This window comes from Callospermophilus lateralis, chromosome 1, assembly GCF_048772815.1.
Source record: "Callospermophilus lateralis isolate mCalLat2 chromosome 1, mCalLat2.hap1, whole genome shotgun sequence".
NCBI lineage: Eukaryota > Metazoa > Chordata > Mammalia > Rodentia > Sciuridae > Callospermophilus > Callospermophilus lateralis.
In genome coordinates, this window is record NC_135305.1 from 158,223,387 (window position 1) to 158,246,471 (window position 23,085).

The 23,085-nt window shown below is 41.3% G+C and overlaps 1 protein-coding gene across 4 annotated transcripts in view; it reads right to left on the reverse strand.

Moving 5' to 3' along the window:
* The window catches only part of Clip1 (CAP-Gly domain containing linker protein 1), a 114,903-nt gene extending 96,402 nt beyond the window's left edge, over positions 1-18,501 (reverse strand). For all 4 annotated transcript variants that reach the window (XM_076847629.2, XM_076847349.2, XM_076847535.2 and 1 more), the window contains exons 1-2: positions 18,420-18,501; positions 17,606-17,635 (exon numbers count right to left, since the gene is read on the reverse strand). The gene's annotated coding sequence lies outside the window, so the exon portion shown is untranslated. The remainder of the gene's footprint in view (positions 1-17,605; positions 17,636-18,419) is intronic.
* Positions 18,502-23,085: the final 4,584 nt, after the last annotated feature.

Below are 23,085 nucleotides of genomic sequence, written 5' to 3' on the forward strand. Positions count from 1 at the left end.
AGCACCTTGCTCATCTTACCTAATACAGTGGTAAAGAGCACTTCGGTTAGAGCTTTCAGATCATCCTAAGTATACGACTCAAAGACATTAATTTTTAGGATAAGCATCCTCAAAATCTTCAGAGATAGAATTGTTTCATACCACAAAAAGCATAATAGTATGAATAATAAATGAAAATACTCAATTTTCCTAAAAGCAAAAAGACATTTTACTGGCAATAGTAAAATACATTTGAAAAACATGGGAGTTTGATTATCATGCACTAAAATATTAAGACAGACTGATGATGGACCAAATACAAGTTGGGGATGGTTTTATTTTCTCTACTTTTGCACGTTTGAAACTTTCCACAATTAAGAGGTTTTTTAATTATAGATGATACATACTTTAGTAAAATCCAAACTCTTACATTCTACTGAACCCATGACACCCTTAGAAAAGACTTAAGAAATTTACAGAAAGAGGAGGCTCCTCAGAACAAGTAGGTCACAAAAACAAGCAAGGAGGACTAAGTTCTGCTCAAAACAAACAGCACTCTTCTTAATTCTTCCCTAATTTTTTTCTTCATTTTTTTTCTTATCTGATTTCTTATCTTTTTTAATCATGGATTTAAAAAAAAGGTTTAAAAAAAAAAAAAAAAGACAGCTAGCCTGGAAAATGAGACATCTGCATTTTGTCCCAGCTGATGATCTCAAATTTATTTAACCCGTTCCCAGACCACAGGGTTCTCATTTACAGCCTGAGGATACCAATCCATCAATATCAGCTCCTAACTTCATCTTGGGTGGTTCTTCTAACCAGAAAGTGAAAGGGAAGGGATCCAAAAGTGAAAGTGACTGTGGCTCTAACTTTGCCAAAGTAAAAGTAACCAGCCACCAATGGAGGAACCCAAATCTGATAAGGGCATCCAGAGCACAGCTAGGGCCCTGCCCTGCCCTGGGCAAATCACACTTCTTCTGCACATCAGCTCAGACCTTTATGGAGGGTTCTACTTCTCAGCAAAATGAAAACACTCCTTTATTTACTAAATCTTGAAATCCTGTGGAAAGCAGAGGAGAGTTGAAGGATTTGCAATAAATTTAACCTGCCAGGAGAGGGAGTTTAACACCATGTTTCCAGAACACTGCACCTGGAAGCCCCAGGTTTCAACTGGACAATCTAAAGGAAACTGAGCACCAGACAGGTTCAGTGACTTACCTAGAAAGAGCTGCACTGAGACCGCGCTTCTTCAACAAGATACGCCATGAACCAGGGAAAGTTCTGAGAGCAATGGGGTCTAGTTTGAGAAAAAGACGATCCTGGTGCTGATTTTCTAGTCAAACTTGAGAGAAAAATTGAAAGGCTGTGTTCTAATATCATCTCACTGGGCTTGGGAGGTTCATTCACAGCTTAATCCTGTCCCCTAAAGTCATGGTTATGTAAGTGTCTGTTGGATGCTGTGTCACTTGCTGTCCCCTGCCCCCAACACAGGAGCTGCAGTGTAATCTGAGCTGCTGTCTCAAGCTACTAAAAACACACCATACTGGGTAGGATTCCAAAGTGACTGGTTTCCACTAAAGGCAAGTTAGTTTTTTCTTCTTTCTGTCGGATTCACAGTCATAGTTCTGTGTATATACAGGAAAGTCAAAACTGACAGACACTCATATTTTCTTCAATTCCTGAACAAAGGAAGGTCAAATATTTCAACTTAACAGCAAACTATCAAAATCTAATCTAATCTAAGGGCTGGGGTTGTGGCTCAGTGGTAGAGTGCTCCCCTAGTGTGAGTGAGGCCCTGGGTTCTATCCTCAGCACTGTAGTCTGCGTGGGGCCGATTTTAAAACATCTCCTCTCCTAGCTGAGTGGACCTAGGGCCAGCAGATAGGAAACGCAGTCGGGCCTATCTTCCACGCGGGTGACCAAGTCCCATCCTCTGCTGCCCCTTGCAGAACATCCCCATGCAAGGTTTTCAGGGGACTCAGGAAATGACTAAAGAATACAAGGAGACACAGCCCACAGCCTCTTCTGACTACCCTTCCTGCCGCTCTCTTCCTTCTCTGGACTGCTCGGCCACTGGGCAGTCTTCTGTTGTTAAGAGATGAATCACAGGCTCTCCTGTTTGCATATCATGCTATGACTAAGTGCCTGTGGCCAGCGATGAGATGTGACTTGTCTTGGCATATAAGACAAGAACCAAAAAGAGTATTTAGACCACGGGAAGAGTTCAAAAAGGTTCTAAACTGATTCAGCGTCTAAATAAGAACTCAAAATGATGCCAAATGTTGCAATTTTCAAGTAAAGGAACCTAACCCACTGAGCACCTGATAAAGACAGCAGCATTACAGGGTTTCCCAAACCTGAAGCCTCTTTTAAAAAGTAGGCCAATGAAACTATAAGCAAACTGTTCAATTACTACCTCCAAAAGAATTGTCAGTCTCAATCAGTCACAGAGGTGCATGCCTGTATTGCCAGACACTCAGGAGGCTAAGCCAGGAGGATTAGAAGCTCAAGACCAATCAAGGAAAAGTAGTGAGAAACTCTCTCACAATAAAATTTAAAAAGGGTTGGGGATGTAGCTTAGTGGTAAAGCACTAGCCTAGCATGCATGAGACCCTGGATTCAATACTCAGTGCCAAAAAAAAAAAAAAAAAAGCTAAGTCTCAGATTCCATGATTACATTTGTTGACATTGCTATACTTTCTAGAGCACTGTCCAATAGAAATATAATGTGAGTCTATAGCCATTCCACCTTGAATGTACTTGATCTCCCCAATCTCAGAAGCAAAGCAGGATTGAGTCTGGTTGGTACTTGGATGGGAGAAGTATAATGTGAGACAAATGAGTAATTTTGAATCTTCTAACAACAATATTTTTAAAAATTAAAAAGAAACAGGTGAGCCAGGCATGGTGACACACGCCTGTAATTCCAGAAGTTCAGGAGGCTAAGAGGAGGATCATGAGTTCAAAAGCCAGCCTCAGCAACGGTGAAGGGGCTAAGCAACTCAGTGAGACGGTCTCTAAATAAAATACAAAAAAGGGCTGGGGAGAGCTGGGGTTGTGGCTTGTAGAGTGCTTGCCTGGCATGCGTGGGGCTCTGGGTTCGATCCTCAGCACCACATAAATATAAGAAATGGAGAGAGATTGAATCCACCTAAAACTAAAAAATAAATATTAAAAAAAAAGAAGGGCTGAGGATGTAGCTCAGTTGAGTGCCCCTGAGTTTAATCCCCAGTACCCAAAAAAAAAGAAACAGGTGAAATTAATTTTAATAATGGTTATTTAACCTAATCTATTAATTCAAATGTAATCAATATAAATTAATAATTTACATTCTTTTTTTTTACTATGTAGGGACTGGTAAAACTACTATGTGGCTCAGTGGTAGAGTACTTGCCTAGCATGTGTGAGGCACTGGGTTCAATTCTCAGCACCATATAAAAAAAATAAATAAAAATAGTATGTCCACCTACAACTAAAGAAGAAAAAAAAATCTACTGTGTATTTCATACTTACAGCACATCTCAATTTGGACTCACCACATTTCAAATACTCAAAAGATTCATGTGGTTTGTGGTCCACCGAATTGTACAACAAAGACCTAGAAAACTGTGTGTGTGTGTGTGTGTGTGTGTGTGTGTGTGTGTGTGTGTCTCCCCAGTACTGGGGATCCAACCCAGGCAGGCACTCTACCGCTAAGCCATACCCAACCTCTAGAATATACATTTAAAGCAGAAAATAAAAGCAGTTCCCCTCTTGGCATCAATAACAGCAATGCCAACCAGTCCAAGTCCCCTTGGGGATGTGACATTTGTCTTTCACACACCATTATACATACACGTGAGGGAAAGGGCAGAGGAATGAAAACTCTCAAATATATAAAACATGAATAATTGTTCTTAGGATTAAAAATGGGGGGAAAGGTACTCATAATAGGAGGAACTCTGATGTCTGTTTGACAGGTGGCACACAATGCATAAGAAGCCCTGCAGACAGCACAAGGCACTGCCCAGTGAAACTGAGAGCTCAGCACTAACAGTCTGAAAACACACCTACACAAAACTCAAGGCAAAACAGAGATCGAGTTATAGATGAAAAATGTAATGCACCAGGGCTAGGGCTGGGGCTCAGTGGTAGAGCACTCACCTAGCATGCGTGAAACAACATTCTGTCCATCTACAACTTTAAAAAAATAAATAATTAATTAATTTAATGCACCAGGAGGCAGCATCTCAAGTACCAGGAGCAGAATGAGCACACTACCACACTGAGGCCAAATCCTGCTTGGCTGTGTCTATCTTTCTGAGTGCAGGAAAGCACTCGAGTGAGAATATGTGGAAAAGACAGGCTTGGGGTCTACAGGGTAAGGTATGAAGGATGTGGCTGCAGAGCCAATTATTTACCTCTTACTAATGTGGTATCCACACCCTGCAAATTTTAGTAAGTTGCCTTTGATTTAGAAATAGTCTACCAGCTATCATTTAAAATGTTAAGATCCAGCCAGGCAGGATGGCGCACACCTGTAATCCCAGAGACTCCGGAGGTTGCAGCAGAAGGATCACAAGTTAGTTAGAGATCAGCCTCAGCAACTTCAGGAGACCTAAGCATCTTAGCAAGACCCATCTCAAAATAAAATAAATAAAAAGACCTGGGAATGGGGCTTAGTGGTTAACTATCCTTGGGTTCAATACCTGGTACCAAATAATAATAATAATTAATAAATAAATAAAATGTAAGATCCAGGGGCCAGGGAGTGTAACTACTTGTTTTGAACTGGAACTGAACCCAGGGCCTCCCCCAAGCCAGGCAAGCACTCTACCACTGAGCTACATCCGCAGCCCTTTGAGACAGGGTCTTGATTAACTGCCCAGGCTGGCCTCAAATTCACAATCCCCCCATGTCAGCCTCCCAAATAGCTGAATTATAGGCTTGTGCCATCAGTATAACTGCTTCATTGTCCCAATTTTTATTTAACATCTGGAAACTTGTTAGTCTTCCAAATGGAGATACAGAACACTCCCCGTGCAGTGAACACGTAAGTAAGAGTAGCCAAATGACACGGTAACACTGTGTGACTGAGCAGAGTGTCTGCCACAACAGTAATTCTGTGAGCCAGAAGGTAAAGGCAGAACTGTAGAGGCGGGAGCACCCACTCTGGAGGATCTGGAGAATGCTTCTGAGTGATCAGCCAGTGAGAACGGATGGCAGGTGACGACATAAAGCCATCTCAGCACGTTTTGCTCTGACCTCTCAGAAGCCTGCCCCTAAAACAAGGGAGATCGTGTGTGATGTCACCAAAGGCAGGTTAGGGCCTGGGGCCACTATAGAACCACTGCTTCTAGTCAGTGTCACAGTGAGTGAGCCCAGCTAGAGAAAAGGCACGACACTGAGCATGGAGGGCTCTGGCTTCAGCAGCATCCAGGAGGCTGCATGAAGGACTGAGGTTGCATCTACCACTGTGGGACAAAGGGATACTGCAAACTGTCCCATTTCTTTATCCCTGCATCTCTAGCAAGAATATCACAAAGGAAAGTTACAGCCCAGTCAGAAACAAGCACACCCAAGGAGGGAAAGAAAACCACGTCCCAAAGTGGAGAGAGCCACCTCCCCAGAGTGGCTCTCCCACAGGAGCATGCCCGACAGGTGAAGCAGCCTCTCCAGGTGGGTCAGGGAACACAGAAAGCTGAACAATTTCAGAGAATCTGGGTACAATGGTGTTGTTAATAAACACCATGAAATACTGAGATAGCAAGGTCTAAAATTTCTAAGTATATAGCCACGGAGCTAAGACTTGAACAAATGAACCAGAACTCCTACACAAAGTGAAAAATGAAATTAAGAAAACCACTGTTGTGTCAACATACCTTATATATAATCAGAGATATGATAAATTATGGTATAATGGTATATTAAGAATTGTAATGCAAAAATAAAAAAAGAAAGAAAACCAGTGTTCACTATTTAACTTTTTATACGAAGTTAAAATAGCAAGTTCTTGGTCTAGTTTGAAGAGGACCACCAAAGACCACCTGGCAAGAGAATGCTATAAGGATGGGAAGTTGCAAGGTTGAACAAGTTATCCTTCAACCACATTTTGTTTTGCTTTTGTTTGGTTGTTTCTTGGGGAGAAGGGTTGAAATCAGGGGCACTCTACCACTGAGCCACATCCTCAGGCCTTTGTTAATTTTTATTCTGAGACAGGGTCATACTAAGTTTCTGAAGCAAACCTCAGTTCCTGGGATTACAGGCATGCATCACTGCATCGGCTCCTTTAGCCAATTTTGATAAATTTACAGTTAACCCACAAGCTGAAGCCAGAGCTGGTAACTATGTTGTATAGTGCTAAATTTATACATATCAGATATTATTCTAAATCATGGCACAAAATAACAGGAGGGAAAAGGAGACATGGAGATGCATAGAAAGTTAAAATGGTAATCTTACCATTTTAGTTAAGTCCCTTAAAAAGAACTGAAATTACTAGGCCTAGTTGTATCTCCAAGAGCACAAGTTGCTTTTCCATGCTGAATATTTAACTCCTCATAAAATTACAAGTTCTTCTAACAACTGTTCATTAAAAATGTGCCCTTCAATAATGGCAAAACACTCCTACTCATATTAACTTTTTTCCCAATGGAAAAAATCTCACCAACTTAACCATGTGTCCCATGCCCATACTTCCACCCGGTTCCAGTAGCTCCCCCTGTATTAACCCTATCTTTACACATTCACTTGGGCCAACTCTGAAGAGCCAGGAGTCAGAGCACTTACAGCTAGCCTCAGGAACACGGCCCTCATTGTCTTGAGGGGGGATATCCTTATTAACTTGTGATCAGCATGCCTTTCACAGGGTAGGTTACTGAAATGTTTACTCAACAGTCTGTCCTTCTGTATTCCACTGTCAAGACTATTCATAGACACTGATACTTCATCAGTCATCTCCAGCCTTTGTGTAACCCCTCAGAGTGTCCTGTCACATGTCATGGATACCTTTGCTGTTATCACCATGGACTCATAAGCAAAGCAGTCACTGAAATAGCAGAGTCAAAAAAAGTTAGTATGAGCTGGCACACACCTATAATCTCAGTGACTCGGGAGGCTGAGACAAGAGGACTGCAGGTTCAAGACCAGCCTTAGCAACTTAGCGAGACTCACTCAAAATTTAGAAATACAAGGAACTAAGGATGTTCCTCAGTGGTTGCTCTGGGTTTAATCCCCAGTAGCAAAAAAAATTAGCATGATCCCAGCAGCCACAGCTCTAGGTGTGTCTGTCCGGTGCTAGGGATTGAAGCAGAGCCTCCACATGCAAGGCAAGCGCTTCACAACTGAGTTACATGCCCAGCCCATTCTGGGTCTTCAGCCTCTGTCACCTTACTGAAGTAGGACCACTAGATCTAGTTTCACAGAGTTGCTTACATAAGTATTTAAGTATATTTCATGCATAACATGAAATTTTGAAAAAGGCTATAGACTCACACAGCTTTAAAATTAATGGGTTAAAAAAGCAAGCTGCTTATCTCTAGCAAGGATAAAAGTACAAAAAAAATGAAAGATAAGTAAACAGTGTACTGTTTGAAAAAAATCAATGTGGAGTCTGTTTAGAACTAAGCGACCAACCAAGCCAGTAAGGGTCAGAACTTTAAGTGAATCCATTCAAAAAATTTGCAAGGGGGTTTTACTTCCAATTTCTAACTGATAGTCTCCTTACAGAGCAACTTAGAAAATCAACCTGTCAACATTAAGTGTTTGTTAATCTGACAATAGACACTGACGATAAACAGTTTTACAACATCCTTCTATCAAAGCCAGAAGTAGGCATAATCCTTTGAAAAATTATGTTCTGCTTGAAAAATTATGTTTTTAGAACTTAAAGTGTGCATGACATAGTATAGGGTACAAGTTGTACCCAGAGTGGTTTAAAAAAGGAGGGGGAGAGAGTTGAAAACCAACCCCAGCAGAGCGCTTAGACATTAGACAATGTTTTTTAAAGATAGAACTCTCTGCTATGATGCAACTGCCTGCAATTATGAATGTCTGTGTACAACTCGGTTCGAGTGAGGATGTATTTCATATTTCCTATGACTTACATATACAAAAATAAGCAGTATTCCAAAGTTTTTCCATCTGCAAAGGAATTTTTTTTAAAAAGAAACAGCTGAATAATTTGAGCTATTTTGCTCATTTACACAACATTCTACAAAAGTCCTGTGACTCTGAAACTCTGATATGCATATCACTAACTTAGAGACAGATCTTAAAAGGGACAGAAATTACCAGGCCTGGTTAGTATCTCCCAGAAGAACTTACTTAATAGGTCAGCAGCAGTCAATTATACTAATGTGCTTAATATAGCATATAAAATGTTGGAATCAAAAGAGAACTTGGCAATCTAGTTCAACTTCCTCATTTTACCACTGAGGAAACTGATTCTGAAAGTGAGATCACTTGGCAAGGTCACAGTTATCTAACAGTCTAGGATTAAACCCCCATCTCCAGAAGAAAGACTCCTTACCCAAAAGCATGCTGGCGAACAGAAGTTTCTCATCTGTTACAAACAGCAGCCAAAGAGTCACTCTCAAAGCACGAAAACTGGCTTCCCTTTCCAATCCCGCAAAGGAATAAAAGAAGGCATATTGGTGCTGCCCCGCCACAGCCAGACATGGCCCATACTTAGAAGTGGAGGCTTTCCAACTATTTGTTCTGAACAAGGAAAGGACACAGACAACTCACAGAAGAACCAGAGACTTCGTTATTGGGGTTTATTCTTTTATAAAAGCTTTCTTGTTCTTACTTTGCAAATGAACAAACTTAATAGCTGCTGTAGGTCTTGACATCCAATGGAAAAAAACAACCACATTTCCACTTTCACAATACCATAGAGCACCTGGCTGTTTCAAGAGATCAATCTATTAAACACTCACTAATCCATGAGATAGTTTCTGAACCACCATCCTAGATGCTGTCAGTAGAAACCAAGAATTGATTTCATCTATTTTGAAACCCACCTTCAATGTTGGTTATTCTCACTTTTTTTTTTTTTTTTTAACTTTTAGTTGTAGATGGATACAAAATACCTTCATTTTGTTTTTATTTAGTTTTATGTGGTACAGGGGATCAAAGCCAGTGCCTCACTCATGCATGAGTGAGGTCATGAGCCACAACCCCAGCCAGCCCTCACCATTCTCCCCCGCCCTCTTTGGCAAGAAGACACGAGGGATGACAGGCAAGAGAGAAAAGTTCTAACATTCACTGAGTTGTATATACATTAATTCAAACTTGAGATCCTCCCGCCTCAGCCTCCCCAGTCATTGCAACTACAGGCATGTGCCACCATGCCGGGCCTATGTAAACTTCCAGACAGACACCTGACATGTTCCATCACACTTTAGAAAGAAAAAACTCACATACTTAAATTGTGGGAAATAAAACTGACAATGCAAAAGGACTTGAAAGTCGGCAAAGCACAAGTTCTGACATGAGGAGCAGGAGCTGCTTTTCCATGCTGAATGTTTGACTCCTAATAAATTACAAGTTCTTTGCTAGCAACTGCTCATTAAAAATATGTCCTTGGGGGGCTGGGGATGTGGCTCAAGGGGTAGCTCGCTTGTCTGGCATGCGTGCAGCCCAGGTTCGATCCTCAGCACCACATACAAACAAAAAAGTTGTGTCCGCCAAAAGCTAAAAAATAAATATTAAAAAATTCTCTCTCATAACCCACTTGAATCTAATGTATGAAATATGATGTCAAGAGCTTTGTAATGTTTTGAACAACCAATAAAAAAAAGAAAGAAAATTTTTTAAAAAATTCTCTCTCTCAAAATAAATAAATAAATAAAATATGTCCTTGAGTTGTGGCTCAGTGGTAGAGTGCTCGCTTAGCATGCATGAGGCACCAGGTTCGACCCTCAGCACCATAAAAATATTTTTAAAATAAAGATATTAAAAATATATATATGTCCTTCAGGGTCTGGGGCTGTAGATCAGTGGTACAGTGCTTGCCTAGCACATACGAGGACCTGGGTTTGATCCTCAGCACCACATAAAAATAAATAAATAAAATAAAAGTATTGTCCATCTACAACTAAAAATAATTTTTTTAAAGTGTCCTTCAGTAATGGTAAGACAATTCACTCATATTAACTTTCCAAAATATGGCAGGAAGAAAGGTTTTAATCTTTCAAATCAGGAAAAGTAATCTTCCCCATTCTGATTTAAATGAAAGAATAGGGATGGGGATGTGGCTCTAGCGGTAGTGCGCTCGCCTGGCATGTGTGCGGCCCGGGTTTGATCCTCAGCACCACATACAAAGATGTTGTGTCCGCCGAGAACTAAAAAATAAATATTAAAAAATTCTCTCTCTCTCTCTCTCTCTCTCTCTCTCCCACTCTCTCTTTAAAAAAAAAGAATAAAACTTAGTAGCTTAACTTCCTTTCCCAACAGGAGATCAAGAAGACACAAGGATGACAGGCAAGAGAGAATAAAAAAGTTCTAATATTCACTGAGTTGTATATACATGAATTCATTAAATCTCCACAACCCAAGGACGCACCCATCAGCTCTAATTTATGGATGAAGAACCTGAGCTCCAAAAGGTTACACAGTTTATACAAAGTCTTCCATATACAGAGCCATATACAGGCTAAATTATTCTTCTTACCCCACCTCTGTTAACAGCTGGTTCCTCGAGAGCAGGGTGGATGCCTGTTTTCAACTTGGTACACTCAAAGTATGAGTAATTGCCTTCTTGTAGAAATTGCTCAATAAATATCTGATGACTATATGAATTAAAAGACAACTGATATTCTTTAGTAATTTTTTAAATCCCAAATGGTAACATATTACTGTCCTACACTTTTATACTTAATACTTTGAAAGCAAAAAAAAAAAAAAAAAAAATGGGGCGGGGGAGCTGGGGTTGTGGCTCAGTGGAAGCGCTTGCCTAGCACGTGTGAAGCACTGGATTCAATCCTCAGCACCACATAAAAATGAATAAAGGCATGGTGTCCATAAAAAAATAAATAAAAATAAATAATAATTGGTATACATTTCCAAAGAAGATAACAAAATGGCCAGGCACAGTGGCGCACGCCTGTAATTCCAGTAGCTCAGGAGGCTGAGACAGAATCTTGAGTTCAAAGTCAGCCTTAGCAACTGCGAGATGCCAAGCAACACAGTGAGACCCCGTCTCTAAATAAAATATAAAATAGGGCTGGGGATGTGGCTCAGTGGCTGAGTACCAAAAAAAAAAAAAGGAGTTCTCAAAATGGCCAATAAGTCATCAGAGTAATCAGAGAAATGCAAATCAAAATCACAACTAGGTATCAAACTTCACACTTACTAGCATGACTATAAACAAAATAAGAATGGGGCTGGGGATGTAGCTGAAGGTAGGGCATGTACTTATCATGCACAAAGCCCTAGGTTCAATCCCCAGCACACACACACACATAAAATCACTGAATTTTATATAGTTTAAATAGATAAACTGAGGCTGGGGTTGTAGCTCAGTAGTTGAGTACTTTTGGAGCACAAGTGAAGCACTGGGTTTGATCCTCAGCACCACATAAAAATAAATAAAATAAAGGTATTATGTCTAAATCTTTTTTAAATTTTTTTAAATAAATAAATGGATAAACTGTATGGTATGTGAATCATATCTCTTTAAAGCTTTTTTTTTTTTTTTTAAATAAAGGTTCAATGGTAGAGTGCTTAACCATCATGCACAAGACCCTATGTTTTTTTTTTAAAAAAAAAGCCAGGCACAGTAGTATGTACCTGTAGTCCCTAGTGTCTCAGGGGGCTGAGACAGGAAGAACTCTTGAGCCCAGGAATTCAAGGCCAGCCTGGACAACAGAGCAACACCCCATCTCAAAAGAAGGCCAGGTACAATGGCACACACCTGTAATCCCAGCTACTCAAGAGGCTGAGGCTCAAAGATCACAAGTTTGAGGCCAGCCTGAGCAACTTAGCAAAACTGTCACAAAATAAAAAGGGCTGGATGTAGCTCAGTGGTAGAACACCCTTGGGTTCAACCCCAGGACCTCCAAAAAAAGAAAACAGAAAAATACATACAGATCCAGAATGAACTATTTTTTTTAAGTATTTTTTTAAGTTGTAGATGGACCCAATACCTTTATTTATTTATTTTTATGTGGTGCTAAGGATCAAACCCAGTGCTCATACTTTTGAGGCAAGTGCTCTGCCACTGAGCCAAAATCCCAGCCTTGTTAATTTTTTTAAATATTTTTTTAGTTGTAGATGAATACAATACCTTTATTTATTTATTTTTATGTGGTGCTGAGGAGCGAACCCAGTGCCTCACATGTGCAAAGCAAGCACTCTACCACTGAGCCAAAAAAGTCTGGAAGAGTATACTTTAAAATATTGAAATTATTTTCTCTAAGCATTAAAAAAAGCAATGGATAATTGCTTTTTCTGTGTTTAGGTACATGTGTATGTTTTATAATTTATGCAAATAACCCATATGGTTTTTTGAGTTTTTTTTAAGTTGTCAGTAGACCTTTAGTTTATTTATTTACTTATTTATATGTGGTGCTAAGAATTGAACCTAGTGCCTTTTGGCTAGGCAAGCACCAAGCCAAAACCCCAGCCCCAGAATCCATATGTTTTAAGAAGAGAACATGTTGGGGCTGGGGTTGTGGTAATAGAGAGCTTGCCTAGTATGTATGAGGCACTGGGTTTGATTCTCAGCACCACATAAAAATAAGTGAATAAGGGAGGGAAGGGGGTAAGGGGGTTAAAAAAAAAAAATGGTGGAATGAGATGAACATCACTACCCTAAGTACATGTATGAAGAAGACATGAATGGTGTGAATATACTTTGTATCCAAGCAGAGATATGAAAAATTGTGCTCTATATATGTAATATGATTGTAATGCATTCTGCTGTCATATATAACAAATTAGAATAAAAACTTTTTAAAAATACATAAATGAATAAAATAAAAACATCCACCAACATTAAAAAATATTTTTAAAAAAGAGAACACGTTATCAAAATATATAAAAACACTGTAAAACTGGTACATATTAACCTGAGAACCTAAAAAAAAGAAAAATTTCACTGGAAAACATCCTCTAAATTCAACTTGTGCTGGTACACCTGTAAAGCCAGCAACTTGAGAGGCTGAGACAGGAGGATCACAAGTTCAAGCCAGCCTCCGCAACTTAGATAAGGGGAAGAAAAAGAAAAATAGATCCTGTCTCAAAAAAATTTTTTTTTAAATCTAGGAATATAGTTCATTAAATAAAGTATCCCTGGGTTCAATTCCCCAAATAACATCCCCACACAAAAAAAGATCTAAACTTTAATACTAAATACTCAGTATAACAACCTAAGCAAGATATACACACCTTACAACAGAAATTAGTGATATGGTTTCATGTGATGAAGACACACTTTTTTCTTGTTACCCATTTATAAAGAAATTTAGTAATAAAAGTTCACTTTCACTTAGGCTATAAAAAAAATAAAATAAAATAAAATAAAAAACTACCCTGATTATACAGTTTATTTATTCTCTAGTCCAGAAGGAAAAGTCTAAATAGGTTCCTTCCTGCCTTGAGGTATTGAGAACAGAGTATCTTCAGTAAGAAGGCTTTACATAGGGTAAATCAGTATAAGAGAGAAGGCAGACAGTCAAAAGACTTGATTAAGAGAGTTTTAGGGGACTGGGGCTGTAGCTCATTGGTAGAGCACCCACCTCTTGCACGTGAGGCACTGGGTTCAAACCTCAACATCACATAAAAATAAATATATTGTATCCAACTACAACTTAAAAAATACTAAAAAAAAGAAAAAAAGATTTTTAGGAAAACATCCCTATCGCTTATTTTCCCTGAGAGGGAAATATGTGCCATGTGCAATGTATATCAGTGCAATTCTTGAGTAAAAGAAAGAATTTGTAGAATGAATGGGGACAGGGTTTGATTAAAACTGCCTTCCCTCAGGGGCGGGGACATAGTTCATCCCCAACACTTAAAAAAAAAAAAAACCCACAAAGAAAGAGAGCAAAAAAGAAAGAACAAAAAGCATCAATGATTTTCACATCCTGAACATCTGGATCTTCAGGTCCTTTAATTTCAAAAAAGATATTGTAAATCCAGGACTTTGTAACTTTAAATGTCAAAACTGGGTAGAGTTAAAATGAAATCTATTCCAAGCTATACTCAGATATATAAGCCAAAGAGCACAAATATCAAATTATTTAATTCAAGTCTTAAGCCTAATAGACTTTATCCTATATAAAACATAAGAGCAGCAAATGTCTATCTTGGTCTCATGGGGATTCTTAAGAAGAGGCAGATGAGAATACATTATTTCCCCAGGGATGGAGACACAGGAAAGGCTTCCCAATAGGGATTCCATAATGGGAATGACTATTTCCTCTTTTCCAAGATTTTACAAAGAATACTTTTAAGATGTTGCTGGTGGACCACAATAAACAATTAAAAAACAGACCCACCCATTGAGTTAGTGCTAGTGGAATCTATCCTTCTCCAAGTGCCAGATGGAGATTTAAAAAAAAAAAAAAAAAAAAGCTCTCAACTAATTGTAGCCAAGATTCCTTGGTATTTGGTGCCAGGGCCAGGATATTAACCCAGATGTCCTCGCCAAATTCAAGGTTGGTTAAGTGCAGTCTGCCAACCTACCAAAAAAAAAAAAAAAAAAAAAACCTCCTTCTGTTCCCAATTAGAATCTGAGCTCATTCTTCCTTGAAATTCTTCTAGAGTACCATCAGTCAGTATGTTTTCCCTTAAAACTGCACTGTAACTCCAATGGTGATTCTTTTGAGTTTCCAACTATAGGGAAACATATACTATGTATATTAAAGATACAGAAGATACTACAGGAGTTTAAAACTTCCCTAAAGAGGTATCTAAAAAAATCAAATCCCGGGTAATACTGACATTGCTTCCCAATTAAGATGGAAAAGACTTACGTAAAGGTTTACCCTAAAACACAGTGTGTACCACGAAATGTTTAAAACTAAAGGAGAGCTGTGCTGCCAGGAGCACAATTCTGGGGAAAATCTATGTATGCAAGTATCATTACATGGCCATCCAGGGGTCACCAAAGACCCTGAACAGATGCACACAAATAGGAATACACTCAATACTAAGCCTGAACATCAAGTACTAAGTTGGCCTGCTGGCCACCCACTTGGTTCTATTGCCAAGGCATTCTGTACCCTGCTTAAAGGCACATCAACTGGGGTGTGATTTCTAACTCTATATTCACTAGCTGTGAACTTTCAGGAAAATTAGCAAAATTCTTGGAACTTCAGTGCCCCCACCTTTAATCTTCCTCAAAATAATTAACACAGCATAAAATTATTTAGTATTTTTAAACACTTAAATAAATATGCATTTTGAGTACTATATATGGCCTGTATAAAGCCTTAAATTATCTTCCCCTCCCAAGCTGCCCTTTCAGGACCCCTGTACTTGCTATTCCTTCTTCCTAGAATGCACTTCCTCTGAAATGACATTCCCTCACTTCCTTTAGATCAAAAGTCACATTCTCGGATCTCTTGACACTCTACCTAAAATTTCCAAAATTCAAACCCTTATCCCCAAAATTTCACATTCCCTCTTCCCCAGCTTATTTTTCCTTACCATTTATCACTTTCTAGCAAAACATACTCTTTATTGTCTGACCTCCTCTAAGTGGAATTCCAAAGAACAGGCATTTCTGTTTTATTCAAGAGACTGTGACTTGCACACAGTCTGAGAATCACACCTGCCACACAGTAGGTAGCTCAATAAATATCTTGTGTGAATATCTAATGAGACCTCATTACAGTCCACAGTTACAGCCCAGCTCCATAACCTGCCTTTGGGGGAATATCACACTTCAAAAATACCACAAAGGAGAAGTATAGGTCTGTCAGCTGATACACACCCGTGTCTACTATTCACATCAAAGAAAAACACACTGGAGCTCCCACTTCATTTGTACAAGGCAAGGAGGAAAGAAGTTGACAGTACTGAGTGGAAAAGTCTTACTTTAGTTAACAATATATAGACAAAGTTTTCTGATACAATTAAAAAAATATTAAACCATTTTCCTGTGTCTTTACCTTCTATTTCTCTCTTTCATTTTGACTCCTATAAAACCAATCTGGGGGGTGTAGCTCAGTGGTAGAAGGTGTGTTTAGTATGCATCCTGGGCTCAATCTCCAGCAACATCAATTAAAAACAAACAAAAACAAAAATCTTGGAATTTATGGACCTCGTATTTTCAATTAACCAAATAATAAATATTTATTGAGCACATGGAACTCTACAGAATGCTGCAGAAGATCCCATAAGATGAAAGACAAGGTACTCTTTTGCCCTTGATATACAGATTCTAGGAAGACCAGAAATCCATCTGTAAATAATAAGGAACAGGGCTGGGGATGTGGCTCAAGCCGTAGCGCGCTCTCCTGGCATGTGCGGGGCGCTGGGTTCAATCCTCAGCACCACATAAAAGTATAATAAAAATATTGTGTCCACTGAAAAAACTAAAAATTAAATTAAATAATAATAGTAATAATAAAGAATAGCAGGCAGCCATTACTTGACAAATTCTAAAGTGCCTACCTCTGTATGGCATATAAAGGGACCAATTCATCTTATATTCCATCCATTGGGCTTAAAATCCTAATAGACAGCACTTTAAAAAGTAAGAGCTAGCTTGGGGTGTAGCTTGGTGGTAGAGTGCTTACCTAGCATGCACCAGACTCTTGATCCCATGGGGGAGCCAAAAGCCAAACATTACTGAGTCATTTCACCCAGGATGTGACAGACTTGATGTTAGACACTGTATAAATATTTTCTTTTCAGATAAATTAAAAAATCAAAGTCTAAATTCATTAAGGACAGAAGCCTGATTGGCTTAAGTTGTGCTCCAGCAAATGACTGGAAAGAACAGGGATGGGCAAAATCCTGATATTCAGGTAGATAACTGTAGGTTCCACCCAGTTTCTGTTTTCACCCCAGAGTAATGGAAAGGCCACTTAACTGCTTTATCTCAACCTCAAAAATTGCGAACAAGGGCTGGAGTACAGCTCAGTAGTACAGCCCAGAGTGGCCCAAGGTTCCATCCCCAGGACCACACACACCCACAACCACATCCACACCAGGCAGAAGCTTTGTTAAAAGCAATCACCCATTTCCTTTGCTTTAATAAAGTCTGGCTTTGCTCTGGGCCCTAGATTCACCATATTAACTTAAAACTAAGCACCTGGAGTCAGAAGAACTGAGTTCAAATCCTTATCCCTCAGATGTGTGGCTCTCAAATTACTTGACCTTCCTATGCCCTCTTTGTAAAATGGGGATGACAACAACACCTCATTGCGTTGGACTGATTACATGAGATAAAAACACAAGACTTGCTCAGAGGCTGACCACAGAAGCCTTCAATAAATGTTCAGTTATTATTTCCAGAGGGGGGAAAAATGCCCCAGGGCTGAGAAGCTACATACCTGAGGATCTTTGCAGAAGGTATCATTAAACCTAAAAGCCAAACACAATGCTCTCCTGCCTCGTGGACACTATCACAGCAGCAATAAAACCCCAGAGTGATAACCATAAAAACAGGCTCCACAGCACGGGTACTTACAAAGCTCCGACCGCCAGGCACTGTCCTAACCTAAAAGAGGAAGAAGGCAAGGCTGCTGAATCACACAAGCAAAAACACATCACGGAATCTCTCCACCCTCCTCCTTAAAAGCAGTCACTGGCGCCCAAGTTTTGCTAAAAACAGGTATCTACACCATTACAGACTTAACGTGTAATTTCGCCATGCCCCAGAGGTGGGGCTGCGCAGGGCGGAGGGTGGTGCTCGGCTGCTGCCAGGTGGAAAGGCCACAGGAAGGGGAGACGGCCGGATCGGGGCTTCACCCCGGAATCAAAAATTCTGCCGCACCGGGACCTCCAAATTCTGGGGGCCGCCAGCCTCTGCTTCCCAAATCACCCCCGACCGGTGTCGCGGTCCCGCACCGGTGCCCGCGCGGCGGCAGGTCCAGGTGGCCGGAAGCGGGACCCCCAGGACGCGGCCCCCTCTCGCCCCGCGCCTCCCCGGGAAGCTCGGCCGCTCGGGAGCTAGACAAAGCCGGCGGGCCGGCGCGCTCCGCACCGGCGCGGGCGCCAAGCCCCGCGGAAGGCTCAGGTGGCGGCGCCCAGGGCAACAGGTCGGGCCGGGCCGAGGCTTCCCGGGCCCGCCGCCCACCGCCCCGGGCGGAGCAGTGCCGGAGGTCGCGAGACAGCGACGCGGGCAGGCCGAACCGGCCGCGTCCCGGGCGGGCGGAGCGAGGCAAGGCCCGGCGCGGCGCCCTCGGGCGGCCACCGCGCGGCCTCCGGGGCGGCCCCAGAGGGCGCCGCGGCGCAGAGGGAACCCGGGAACGTGAAGGGACAGGGCCGCGCGCCGCGCTCACCGCCTTGGACGCCGCTGGTCGCCTCCACCTGCACCGCTGCAGCAGCCGCTGCCGCCGTGGCCGCCGCCTCCCGCCTCCCGCCTCCCGCCTCCCGGCTCCTTGGTCGGGGCGGGGGAAAGCGTGACGCACCGCCTCCGCCGCCGCCGCCGCCGCCGCCAGGAGACGCCGCACGGCCCCTCCCCGCCCCGCCGCCCACGCCCCCGCCGCCCACGCCCCCGCCCCTTTGTCTGCTGCCCCCGCCTGTGCGGCCGGGTCCCCTCCCGGCCCGCGTGCCCCGCCAGGTGCGAGCCAAAGCCGAGAGGCCTGCGCCCAGGGCGCCGCCGGCTTTCGGCCGGTCCTCGGCTTTCTACGAAGCGTCGCCAGAATTTGCAAGTCACCCCCGATAGCTCTATTGCGACCTGACAGCAGCCTGCCGTCTGGGCTGATTCATTGGTTCGCCCTCCCCTTCCCGCCGGACCCGGGTGGGAAATCCTTTGAAACGAGTTGTAAGGAGCTAGCTGCCCGCAGCGGTAAAGCTTAGGAAGAACCATCCCTGCTCTCCCGGGAAACACCCGGGGTTAAGAATCCTTTGAAACAAGCCCGGAGCTGGCTCCGTTAGCTTGAGAAAAGCCTCTTTTATTCGCCCTAGTCGCTTGGACTGAAGCCCAGGTTAAGGTCCCGTCCCCACTCCTCCCCGCAGGGATTGCCTGTAAAAAGCTTTTGAAAGGGACTGGAGCGGACTCTGCAGCAGCCCGCTCAGAGCTGGATACCAGAGGGCGGCCAGCATTTCACTCCCATGGACCATGGCAACCCCAGAAGTTTTGCAGCTCCAGGCAGGACTCAGCAGCTGTCGGGGAAGCCCAGGAGTTTGCAGTGACTGGATGGATAAGGGGCCCAGGCTTCCTCCTCTTTCCCGGTAGAAGAGAATAATCTGGAGGAAGGGTGACCTGCCCTGCTGACCTTTATTCAAAAGCACCGAGCTGCCTGGACCAACAGATATGCACACAGCTGGCGGAGGAAACCACCCTGGAAGTGCAGGAAATTTTGAACGAAATGAATTTATCTGCGGGCCCCTCCCATCCATTCAGGTTCTTAAAAATCACAGAATATTCTTTCACCTTATTCGACATCGCCCTAATTTACAAATTGCAAGGTCAGGTGGTGGCGGTACTCCTGGAATCCAGTATCCATATTCCTGTTCTGAAAAGCACACCTCACCTCCTTCACCTGGAACTCTTTTCAGCTTTTAATAAGCAACCGATGTGGTCATAGATGCCCTGGAATGAATAGAAGACCGCAGTGCTAATGTGGGGTGCAACTGTTAACACTGGTTTTCTCTCTTCTACTCTTTGTGCTGAGCCTATATTTATTTAAAATACGGCTGTTTTGTTACTCGTGGGTTAATTGGCATTAATTCTGATTTTTTTAATTGTAGTTGTAGATGGACAGAATTTTTTTATTTTATTTTTTTATGTGGTGCTAAGGATCCAACCCAATGCTTCACACATGCTAGGCAAGTGCTCTGCCACTGAGTTACAACCCCAGGCCCTAATTCTGATTTAAAAAAAAAAAAAAATATATATATATATATATATATATATATATATATATATATGCCTTACAATATTATTAACCAGGACTATTGACTTTTTAGCGCCCCCTTCAATATTGTGACCAAAGCACTATAGAACTGAGAAAGTTTCCTCAGTCCTACCACAAATGAAGCACTCACATTCTGTTTTTAGATGGATTCATTGGGCTTTTTTAAATGCATGTCTCAAAATATGAGAACAGCTCAACTTTTGAACCAGACTTTTGAAGGTGGAGTTCCAAAATCTTCCTTTCACAAAAGTGGAGAAGTTTGTTTTCTCTGAAACAGAAGAATAAAAGTTTAACTTTATACCCAGAGGTGCTCTTCCATCAGGCAACCCACACACACACCCTCAGTTTTATGGTTCATTTTATATATATATAATGGAAACAACATCCTTATGCCCTTATGTAACTTATTTTTTTATGTGGTGCTGAGGATCAAACTTAGTGCTTCACACATGCTTGGTGAGCGCTCTATCACTGAGCCACAACCCCAGCCCCTCAGCTTGTTTTCAAAAGGTTGGAGGAAGATGGACTTTGTGTTCACCCAGATCCTCTGGAGGCTGAAGGATGGGCTATAGCTTGAGCCCAGGAGTTGGAGACCAGCCTGTGCAACATTGTGAGACCGATCTCAAAAAATAAAAAGACCTAGGCAAGGTCGCCTGTAATCTCAGCTACTTGGTAGGCTGAGTCAGAAGGATCCCAAGCTCAAGGCTAGCCTAGGCAATTTAGCAAAATCTTATCTCAAAAGACAAAAAACACTGAGGATGCAGTTAAGCGGTAGAACAATCCTGGGTTCAATCCCCAGTATCAAAAAAATAAATAAAAGAATGGAGTGTAAGATCTCCCCATAATGAATAACTGGGATTGTTTTTCCCCTGTATTTTATTTCTCTCTCTCTCTCTCTCTCTTTTTTTTTTTTTTTTTTTTTTTAAGAATAGATGGTGGGGGGCTGGGGATGTGGCTCAAGCGGTAGCGCGATCGCCTGGCATGCGTGCGGCCCGGGTTCGATCCTCAGCACTACATACAAAGATGTGTACGCCAAAAACTGAAAAATAAATATTGAAATTCCCTCTCTCTCCCTCTCTCTTTAAAAAAAAAAAATAATAATAATAAAGAGGAAATCCTTTAAAAAAAAAATGAATAGATGGGGCTGAAGTTGTGGCTCAGTAGTAGAGCACATTCCTAGCATGTGTGAGACACTGGGTTCAATTCTCAGCATCGCATATAAATAAATGAATAAAATAAAGGTACATCAACATCTAAAAGAAATATTAAAAAAAGAACAATCTTGGGCTGGGGATGTGGCTCAAGCGGTAGCGCACTCGCCTGGCATGCGTGCGGCCTGGGTTCGATCCTCAGCACCACATACAAACAAAGATGTTGTGTCTGCCAAGAACTAAAAAATAAATATTAAAATTCTCTCTCTCACTGTCACTCTCTTAAAAAAAAAAAAAGAGAGAGAGAGAGAGAGAGCCTTCTCCCTGGGAGGTGGGACACAGTTGTTGGAGGTGCCCACCTTTAAAAAAAAAAAAAAAAAAAAGAACAATCGATGTTCATTACATAAAAGTAAGACAAGCAAAAAGGAAGAAAACGAAACAGTGATAACCCCACATGTCTAGAGAAAATTACTATAAATAATATTTTTAATTAATTGATTATACTATTTAGAAAGTTTTAAATGTCTCCCTAAGGTACTTACAATTCTTATTGCCCTTCAAGGACAACACAATATAAAATAGTGGTTGGCAAATACTTTGTAAACTGATAAAAATATTCAAGGCTGTATAGAATTTTTAAAATAGAAAATGAAAGAAAAACTGTCAACTGTCAAAACAAGAATGCCTCTCTTTCTCACTTTTTTTTTTTTTTTTTTTGGTATTAGAAATTTAACCCCAGAAACTTGACCACTGAGCCACATCCTCAGCCCTTTTTAGTTTTTATTTTGAGAAAGGATCTCCCTGAGTTGCTTAAGGCCTTAAGTTGTTTGCGATTCTCCTACCTCAGCCTCCAGAGCCACTGGGATTACAGGTGTGCGCCATCGCACCCAGCAAATACTTTTTAAATTAAAAGCCAATTTTCTTTTTCCTTCTCCCTCTTTTTGTTTTAAGTTCTGAATCATATCTATAGGTAACAATTCAAAATTTAGCTGGGCCAGGGAATGGAGGCACTCACATGTAATCTCAGCTACTCAGGAGACTGAGGCAGAGGATCACAAAGTTCGAGGTTAGCCTGCACAATTTAGTGAGACCCTGTCTCAAAATAAAATTCAAAAAGGACTGGGGATATAGTTCAGTGGCAGAGCACCTGCCTGGCATATTGTGAAACCCTGGGTTCAATCCCCAGTACCATGAGTACACACGCACCCACACAAAATCATGCCATATGTATACATTGTATACATTTTGTTTGCTTAGAAAATAAAAATTAAAATATATTTAATTCCAAACTTGCTTCATAAAGAGAAATAGAAATTCATTTGTACTGTTATTTTTTACATTTCATCTGCTTCTATTATCATTATTTCAGAAGTCAGAGTCAAATTAATTGCATCTATTCATTCAACAAGTTCTGTTCAGTTCCAAGTACTGTTCCAAGCTCTGAGGGTACAGCAGTGAAGGTCAAGTCACTGTCCTCAAATGCTGGGACTCATGTCTGGCTTACTCAGTCAAGGTGGGGTAATCACTGTTGCATGAAGTTCCCTGGTATAAAGCCAGGATGAGCAGAATATACCAGACCACACCCCTTGTCAATTTCATTTTAGCCCCAGATAAAAAATACAAAGATCTAAGTAACACCCAGTACAAGCAAAATGTTTAAATTAACTGATGTATTAGGAAAGGTAAGAAGCTGGGACTGGTGCATTTAATTAAAAAGTGACTTAAACAAAGCAAGACAGAATCTTAAACTACAACAAAAAGAAGCAAAAACAAAACAAAAAAAAAATTCACAATGACTATTTTGGACCAAAATTAATCTTTTTACAGAAACCAATGAAGACTGATATGTCTATGCAAACAATGCTGATGATAGTGAGGGTTTTTGTTTTTGTTTTTGTTTTCCTTTTGGAACTGGATGTCTAACCTAGGGCTTT